We start from the raw sequence: 8,400 nt of genomic DNA, 5'->3' as shown, positions 1-8,400 counted from the left end.
TATTAGAAGTTTGTGAATCTTTACCGCCTTTGGAAATTCAGAACTGGAGGATTGTAGATGTGGTGGATTCTGAGGGTGAGTGGATTTGGTCAAAATTTGATTCTTACCTCAGTCTGGAATCGCTCCTTAGAATTAGAGGAGTTCAGATTAGTAGTAAAATTGAAGACAGGGATAGTTACTGTTGGTCTTTGACGAACAACGGGGCCTATTCTTGTAAATCGGCTTTTCAGGCGTTCTATCAGGAGTTGGATACCTCACGCCCAGGGGTGTGGAAGACGATTTGGGCCTTAAAAGTGTCGTACCAAATTAGAAGTTTCATGTGGCTAGGGGTTAAAAATAGGTTGCTTACTAATTCGGATGGGAAAAGGAGGCATCTGGTGGACTCTGGAGCTTGTGGCAGATGCAGAGGTTATGAAGAAACTTTGTGCCATGCTTTCAGAGACTGTGAGAAAAGTAAAGAGGTTTGGAGGAGAGTTCTCCCTATAAATGTGCTTTCTTCTTTTTTAGCCCACTCTGAGAATGATTGGTTTGTGGATGGGATTAATGGGAAACTTTTGGCTGAGTTGAATCAGGGTGTTCTTTTATTTGTGGTGGTTTTCCATCAGATTTGGAGATGGAGAAATGAGGAGATTTTTGGAGGAGTAACGGTTGTTTTGCCTAATGTCTTGGATTTCTTTTCCAAAAAGATTAGCACCTTGGTTGATAGCTACGTTGAGGACCCCTTGGCTAGGGCTATTCAGAGGAAGGAGGTCCATCTTTTAGGCTGGTATAGGCCGAGCGAATGTGTGCTTAAGCTCAACATTGATGGCTCTTGTCTACAGGACGGGAGAATTACCGCTGGAGGGGTTCTGAGAGATGATGGTGGCAGTTGGGTCTCTGGTTTCTCTCAAAATTTGGGAATAGGTTCGTCTTTCTCTGCTGAGCTTTGGGGGATTTTTTCTGGCCTGAAGTTAGCAAAAAATCTGGGGGTGAAGAAGCTTCTGGTAGAGTCTGATAACCTTGAAGCGGTCAAAATGATATCTGAGAACAATGCTATTTGCCTAAATAGCCAAAATTTAATCAAAGGCATTAGAAGGATTGCCTCCTCCTTTGATTTTCTTAGCTTTGCTCATATTTATAGGGAGCAAAATCGTGTAGCGGACCGTCTTGCGATTGAAAGGCATTCAAGGATGTTGGGTCTATCTATCTTTTCTTCTCCTCCATTGTTCATTTCGTCTCTGGTCTTGGATGATGTGGTGGGGGTCAGTTTTCCCAGGCTGATCCCGGGTTAAGCAACTTTTGTTGTTTGTTTTTTTCTTTTCCTTTCCTACCAAAAAAAATTATAATTTAATATTATTTAAAAATTTAGATTTTAGTAAAAATTATGGTTAACCGTTGATTTTTGGTTAACCAATGAGAATTGGTTAAAAACAGTTAGCCAAAAAACCTAACCAAAATTAATGGTTAATCGTTTGTACAGTTAACCGATATGCATGGACCAGCTTTGAGTTTAATGGTTAAAAAACCAATAGTTTTGGTTTCAGTTAATTTTTTTTCTCATAAATCAGTTAACCGAACCGTGCCTACTCCTAGGGGCGGCTAGTTTTTAGGAAAAGAAATTGGGAAGAAAAATTGATACTAGTAGATACCATTTTATTAATTTCCAACATAGATGTTTTGATTCAATCCATACCTATTAATTGATTTTTACTAAATACCCATATTTATGCTTTCTTTTTATTTTGAAAATAGATAAGCATTAATAAGTCGATAAAATTAATATAAGGTTAACAAAGTCTTTTAATTAAAATTAATTGAATTTCTTAATACTTGTGCCTTAAGGTTAACAAAGTCTTAGAGATATGTAGATATAAATTATAGTTCGAATGTCATGTTGATGTGCTAAAATCATAGGATATGTTTAAGTCCGGCATTGCACTGTAAATCAGAAGAAGGATCTCAATGTCTCGCAACTAATGTTTATTTATTAATAGATTTATTTTTAGGACTAGAATGATTGTGTAAGATTTTTATATAAAACTTAAAATATAATTTATAATTTCGTATTTATTTATCGGTTTCTGCAATTATATGGTAAATGTATATAAAATCGAAAATGCACTAGATTATAATTAGTAGTTTAAGGAAAAGTGATTTGTATAAATTTATGTTTGGCTTTTTTGATAAAAGAAAACTAAGACTAATGCAACTTTTTGTTTGGTTCATATTGATGTTTGCAGACCCTTTAATTATTTTCAATTATTTTTAATAATGGTTATAAATATTTTCTTAATATTATTGATGATTACACGAGATATACTTAGATTTTTCTTTTAAAAGCAAAATCATAAGCTCCTAAATGGATTGAAGGTTACTATAACTATGTTTTAGTTCATTATAATCTTGGTATTAAGATGCTTGCTACCTGAGACAATGTTTGTCTGGAGTCAATACCTTCTTATTGGTTGTATTATTGGACTACAAGCCTTGCTTTGTTTTTAATGATGTTTTCTCCTTTATCTAATTTATTCCGAAAGACCCATTTGATTTCGACAGTCTTCTTGTCCTTGGGTTTGTGTACCAATTCCCAAACATCATTTGTTCTGAATTGATCTAGCGCCTCTTGCATTGCGATCATCCAATATTCGTCATTTTCTGCTTCTGGAAAATTCTTAGGTTCCAGAATAGAGACTAATGCAACATTACTCAGAAGTCATCTTAGTTGGCTTCTGGTCATTACGATGTTCTCAACATTGTCAATGATATTCGCCTTAGAGTGTTCTCTGGGGATTCTCACTTCTCTTGGAAGATTAGTGTCTTCTGCTTCAGGTGTTTCTTCATGTGCAATATTAGAAAAGTATTGATTATAATAGTTTATAGCATAATAAATTGATGTTGCTTCCATTTTAACATATATTGTAATTCTTTTGTATTGTAGATATAATATTGAATTTTCATTATAGTTTAAGGCTTAATACCCCCTTCCCCCTAAGTTATCCTAATACTGCAACGGACCTTTCCGAACTTAGACTTGTGACAACTAACCGCCTCAATTTGCTTATTTGGCTCGGATCGGACCGATCGGTTCAACCGGAATCCGATGTGAATTGAAAACCAATACAACCCCAGTTTGTTGTACAAAAATAAAAATAAAAGTCGTGGGTTTAGTAGGCCAGTCCAATGTGTCTCATTTCGGTGTCGTATTCACGTTGCCTATGTCATGCTGGTGAGTCCTTAACCCGATGATGCTTTGACTGCACCCCTACGCATGAGAAAGCCTTTCCTCAAGTAATAGGTTAAAAGCTTATAAAGACCATTTACTTATAAACTAGTTAAGATTGTCATTTCTTTACTATGTGGGATGAGAATACTTAATTTTCTTTTATCTCCTTTCAAACGATTTCAAATGGTTCACTTTGAGCATCAATTTTTCATTCATCATTTGTCCATTTTGAGTTTATAATATATTGTTAAAAAGATCTAATGACATATAATACATTGACATATTTCAAGTTATTCTAAATTCCATTTATTGGTTATATATTTAAGTCTTAAGTTGATAGAAAGTAACAAAATAGAAGTTGATTATAATTTGTTTTTGATTATATAAAGGTGGCCCGATGCACTACGCGTCGCTTCTAAGCGAGGGCCTGGGGAGGGGTCCCACCACAAGGGATGATATATTTAATATATAAAAATATTATTTATGACATCATCCGGTCTGATCAATCTAAGCCATCCGTTCCGATTAAATGATTAGTGACCTAATTATAAATCTAATTTGATGTCCAGTCCGGTTTTGACAACATTGGATGAAAGAGGGAGAAAAAGTTTAAGTCATTGACTAGGAAGTCAAAGTCAAAAAAAATTAGCTGTAATAATAGTAACCAGTGTAACAAAGTCTAAATCAGTGACCATTTGATTTCAAATGTTCAAAATTCAGTTGTGACTGCGCAATCATAAATTCAAGCCTTGTGGTGTAGAATAGTCTGAAGCTCACAAAAGTCGCCATTCAAAGCTTTTTTTTTTTTTTTTTGAAAACACAATAAAAATAAAATCTACTTGTTCTTTCTAGAACCATGTTTTCATAATTTAATATCAAACCCTTCCAACCAAATAAGAGCACTTCAACAGCTGAAACATGGTAAATCAGAAGGTCGATTTCTGTTTCTTGATTTTCTATGCAATTCTTGTCACCTCATCTTGTAGCCAAAGAAGCGTTTTGTCAGTAAAGAATCATGTTGGTGTTGCCTTATTCATCTTTGGAGATTCTGTATTTGATTCCGGCAACAATAACTATCTCAAAAATGCTGTCGCCCGGGCTAATTTCTATCCCTACGGCCAAACATTCTTCAACTATCCCACCGGAAGGTTCTCCGACGGTCGAATAATTCCTGATTTCATTGGTAAGAATCAATTAGAAATTAAGACTCTCTAATATTAATACTCTTCTTTGGCCTTAATTTTTGCACTTTTGCAGCTAAGTATTTGAAGTTACCTTTAATTCCACCATTTCTGCAACCTGGAAATCATCAGTTTACAGATGGAGCTAATTTTGCATCAGGTGGTGCTGGTGCTCTGGTGGATACTTATCCAGGAGGAGTTATGTGATTTTATCCCTTTACTTTTATTATTCATAAATTGATTTCATCAATAGATGTGCATGCAATTTCAACACTGATTAACAGAAAATTTGGTTTTTTTTTCATCAATAAATGTGCAATTTCAAGTCTTATTGGATACCCAAAACACTGTAGGTTTCACATGAAAAAATAACATTTTCCATTGATAAAATTTGAAATTGCATCATCAATTGTAACTAAGTTTAAGATTACATTATTTTATACGTGAAGGTTAAAACATATGGTCCCAAAATAACCATAGGGCTAAATTTATACCATATACTTTTAACATAAAAAATGTTGGATATGGCTCATAATATCCAAGGGGTTTATCCCGGAGCGGAACGGAGTATAGGGGTATTTGAGTAATTTTATACCAAATTCTCGGAGAAATAGACAATTAAAAACTGCCGAACCTGGTTAATAAATCCTTGTGTTCGATCTTTGCTTTATTATTCTGTTTTATTTAGCTTTGTTGTTCAACAAAAAAAAAAAAAAATGAGTGGCAATAACTTTATTTATCCTTATGATTTATCCGCGATTCACATAGTTAACCAGTATTTACACTTGTGAGTAGTTATCATTACAATGTTATTATATATATATACCATACTTCATAGAATTTTATATCGGATTTTGACATTCATGTTAGAACGATAAAAGTGTGTATTTTACTCAATGGTTATTGGAGACATGTATTAAAAGAAAGTGGCTAAGCAGCTAAGGGAGAAAATAGGCAATAAAGAGAGCAAGGTGTTACTATCCAAAGCCATTTTCATATTCAGCATAGGTATTGTCAATGAATCATTTCAATTTAAACATAAGATAAGATGAGAGTTAAATTCTAATAATATATAACTTTTATATTAATCTGTTATACAGGTAGCAACGATTATGTAGAGCCTTTTTTCACAAACTCTACTGTGCTTCATGACTTCACCAGAAAACAATTTGTTGGTTTTGTGATTGGCAACTTCACCTCAGTGCTCCAAGTAAGATTTTACTCTACATAGATTTCAAGTTTGTAATTATATGATCTTATGGTTATAACAGTTTGGTGATTTTGTAACAGGAAATATACAAAATTGGTGGAAGGAAATTTGGAATTATAAACTCAGGACCCTTGGCTTCTCTACCATCCATTAAAGCATTTGAACATGTTCACAAAGTTGGAATTTTAGAAGAAGTTACAGCTTTAGTTAAGCTACATAATGAGGCACTTTCCAAGATGCTGAGAGAGCTGAAGAGAAACTTCAATGGCTTTCAATATTCACATTTTGATTTCTACAAGGCGACTAATGATAGGATCAATAAACCTTCAAAGTATGGTATGTATATTATCATATATTTAGGCAAAAGTTAAAACAAATAGCCCCTTTGCGAATCAAGAACTTTTAAAAAGACAATACCAATTTAACCATTGATGACCTAAAAACATCATTGATTTTTGAAATATGATAATATTACGTTTATATGCAGGTATTATAGAAGGGAATGTAGCATGTTGTGGAAGTGGAATATATAGAGCACTGGAAGGCTGCGGAGGAGTGAGAAGTTATGAAGTATGCAAAAATCCAAGTGAATATGTGTTCTTTGATGGTGGTCATCCTACTCAGCATTTCAATAAACAAATTGCAAAGCTAATGTGGAGTGGAAGTTCTAACTTAGCAAACCCTTACAATCTTCAAACACTTCTTCATTACGATCTCAAATAATGAGATGTTCTATAGTGTGCTCCGATTAAACTGTTCCAGAACCGTTCATTAATTTAGTCGGATTTGAATTATTAATTTGATATCTAAATTAGTCATCAATAATTAAATAGAAAAATTAAATACCCAAAAAATCGCCTAATTTTGATGTCATCTATGTCAATTAGAAATATAAAGTAGTTCAATTTTCTTAAATTAAAATAGACATATATCATTCTTAGGCATAGTTTGATTTTTTTTTTTTTTTTGGTGATTGAGGAAGGGCTAAGCCCCGAACAAAACAAAGGAGCTAGAGAAGACTCCTAAACTGCAAACCAAGCAAAACAAATAAAGAAAACCGAAAGAGAAAACAAAGTTCAGTCAAGGCTTGTGTTTCTCAAATCAGCATGGAGGATATCCAGAAGGCCTGCAGGCGGCCTCTCACACTCGTGATGACCTAAAGGGTAAGTTCCTGCGAAGTTCGCCAACCAATCCGCTGCTCTGTTTCCCTCCCTGTGAGAGTGAGCAACCCGGGCATCCCATCTCTGATCTAGTAAATTCTGACAAGCCTCAATGAGCCAGTAGTGCCGATGATTACCTGAACTAGAAGAATTCACACAGTTAACTACTACGAGCGCATCCACTTCATAGATCACTTTTCTGAACCCCAATTTCCAAGCCAGACTGATCCCGTAGTATAAGCCCCAGAGTTCCGCTAGCATGGCTGTGCTAATCCCCAAATTACAGACAAAGCCTCCTAGCCAATTACCGTCTGTATCCCGAATCAGGCCTCCACACGAAGCCGCCCCGGGGTCCCCTTTGCTCGCCCCATCGCTATTAACCTTTACCCAATTCTCCCTCGGAGCTTTCCACAACAAATTCCGATTCTGGCAACCTTGGTTCTGCAGGCCACCGCTGTTTCTAGTTCCGTTCAGCCTCCGTCTGCCCCGAATCATTTCCCTTGCCTGGAAACTGATAAAAGACGGTTTGTCCACTATTTCTGGCTTGACTTCGTCGAAGATCTTCTCGTTTCTCCATCGCCAAATCCACCAGCAGCCGGCATAGTTTGATTTTTTCGTATTGGGAAATTTATTAATGATCAATTAAATTATAATATTTGGAAATTTATCAATTCAATTAAATTCAAAAAGATTCAATATTAATTATAAAAAAATGCTAACTCAAAACACATAAATATCAATACAATTTAAACCCCTGAATGAAAACCCCTAAATATAAAAAACAAGAAAACCCTCCATTAGAAATATGTATGACAAACTTTTAAATTAAAAAAAAAAAAAACAAGAAGGTTAGAATCAACTAAACTTGCTTGTTATTGGCAATAGAAGCAAAGAATTTCGGGATGAAATTTAAAATTTAGTTGGATTTGGGGGAATGGAAAGCTTCCATTCTCCTTTTTTTTTTCAAGTGTGAAAGAGGTGAATGAAAAAAAGCAAGTGAAGCTAACTTTTAGTTTGGAAATGAAAATGATAGAAATTTTTGTTCTATTTCTCATTTTGTAATTAGTAGACACAAAACGACATCGTTTTGGGTGGCCCAAAACTACGTGACTTTCTAACCACTAATTACAAAAAAAAAAAAAAAAAAAAAAAAAATTAGATTGAATAACATGAGGGCTTTGTCCTCCATCTTCTTCAACTTCTCCCAGTGGGGCTTCAGCCATAACAGAACCTGATAGAGTCACGATGAAAAATCTCTTTTTGGGGGGTTTTTTTTTGGCGGGACTAGAGGGTTGATCGACCCTCCACGACCCCTAGCTCCACTCCTAACTAATATGCCATCATCTTAATAATATCGAACCAGTCTGGTTCAAAACAAGTTTAGAACTTCTCGTAAACAAAACCATATGACATTATTGATGTCTAATATTTGAAATATTTTTTTAGTAGCTAATATAACAAGAATATATCTAAAATATTCACATATCATATATTAATATTAATGAATCTCGTCTATGATGCGGACATCCTATCTAGAGCCACCGCCCAAAAGCAACCTGGCAGATCCTCAAGCACCACATACCACACAAACCGCACGTACACCCAGGGTTGTACCCATCAGGGCGGATCCTAGGGGTGTACGAAAGG

At 34.9% G+C, this 8,400-nt stretch overlaps 1 pseudogene; it reads left to right on the top strand.

Moving 5' to 3' along the window:
• The first annotated feature begins 4,595 nt into the window (after positions 1-4,595).
• LOC136224684 (GDSL esterase/lipase 1-like) lies at positions 4,596-6,396 on the top strand (annotated as a pseudogene).
• Positions 6,397-8,400: the final 2,004 nt, after the last annotated feature.

This window comes from Euphorbia lathyris, chromosome 3, assembly GCF_963576675.1.
Source record: "Euphorbia lathyris chromosome 3, ddEupLath1.1, whole genome shotgun sequence".
Taxonomy (NCBI): domain Eukaryota; kingdom Viridiplantae; phylum Streptophyta; class Magnoliopsida; order Malpighiales; family Euphorbiaceae; genus Euphorbia; species Euphorbia lathyris.
The sequence above is the reverse complement of the archived record's forward strand: the minus strand, read 5'-3'. Positions and strand labels throughout refer to the sequence as shown.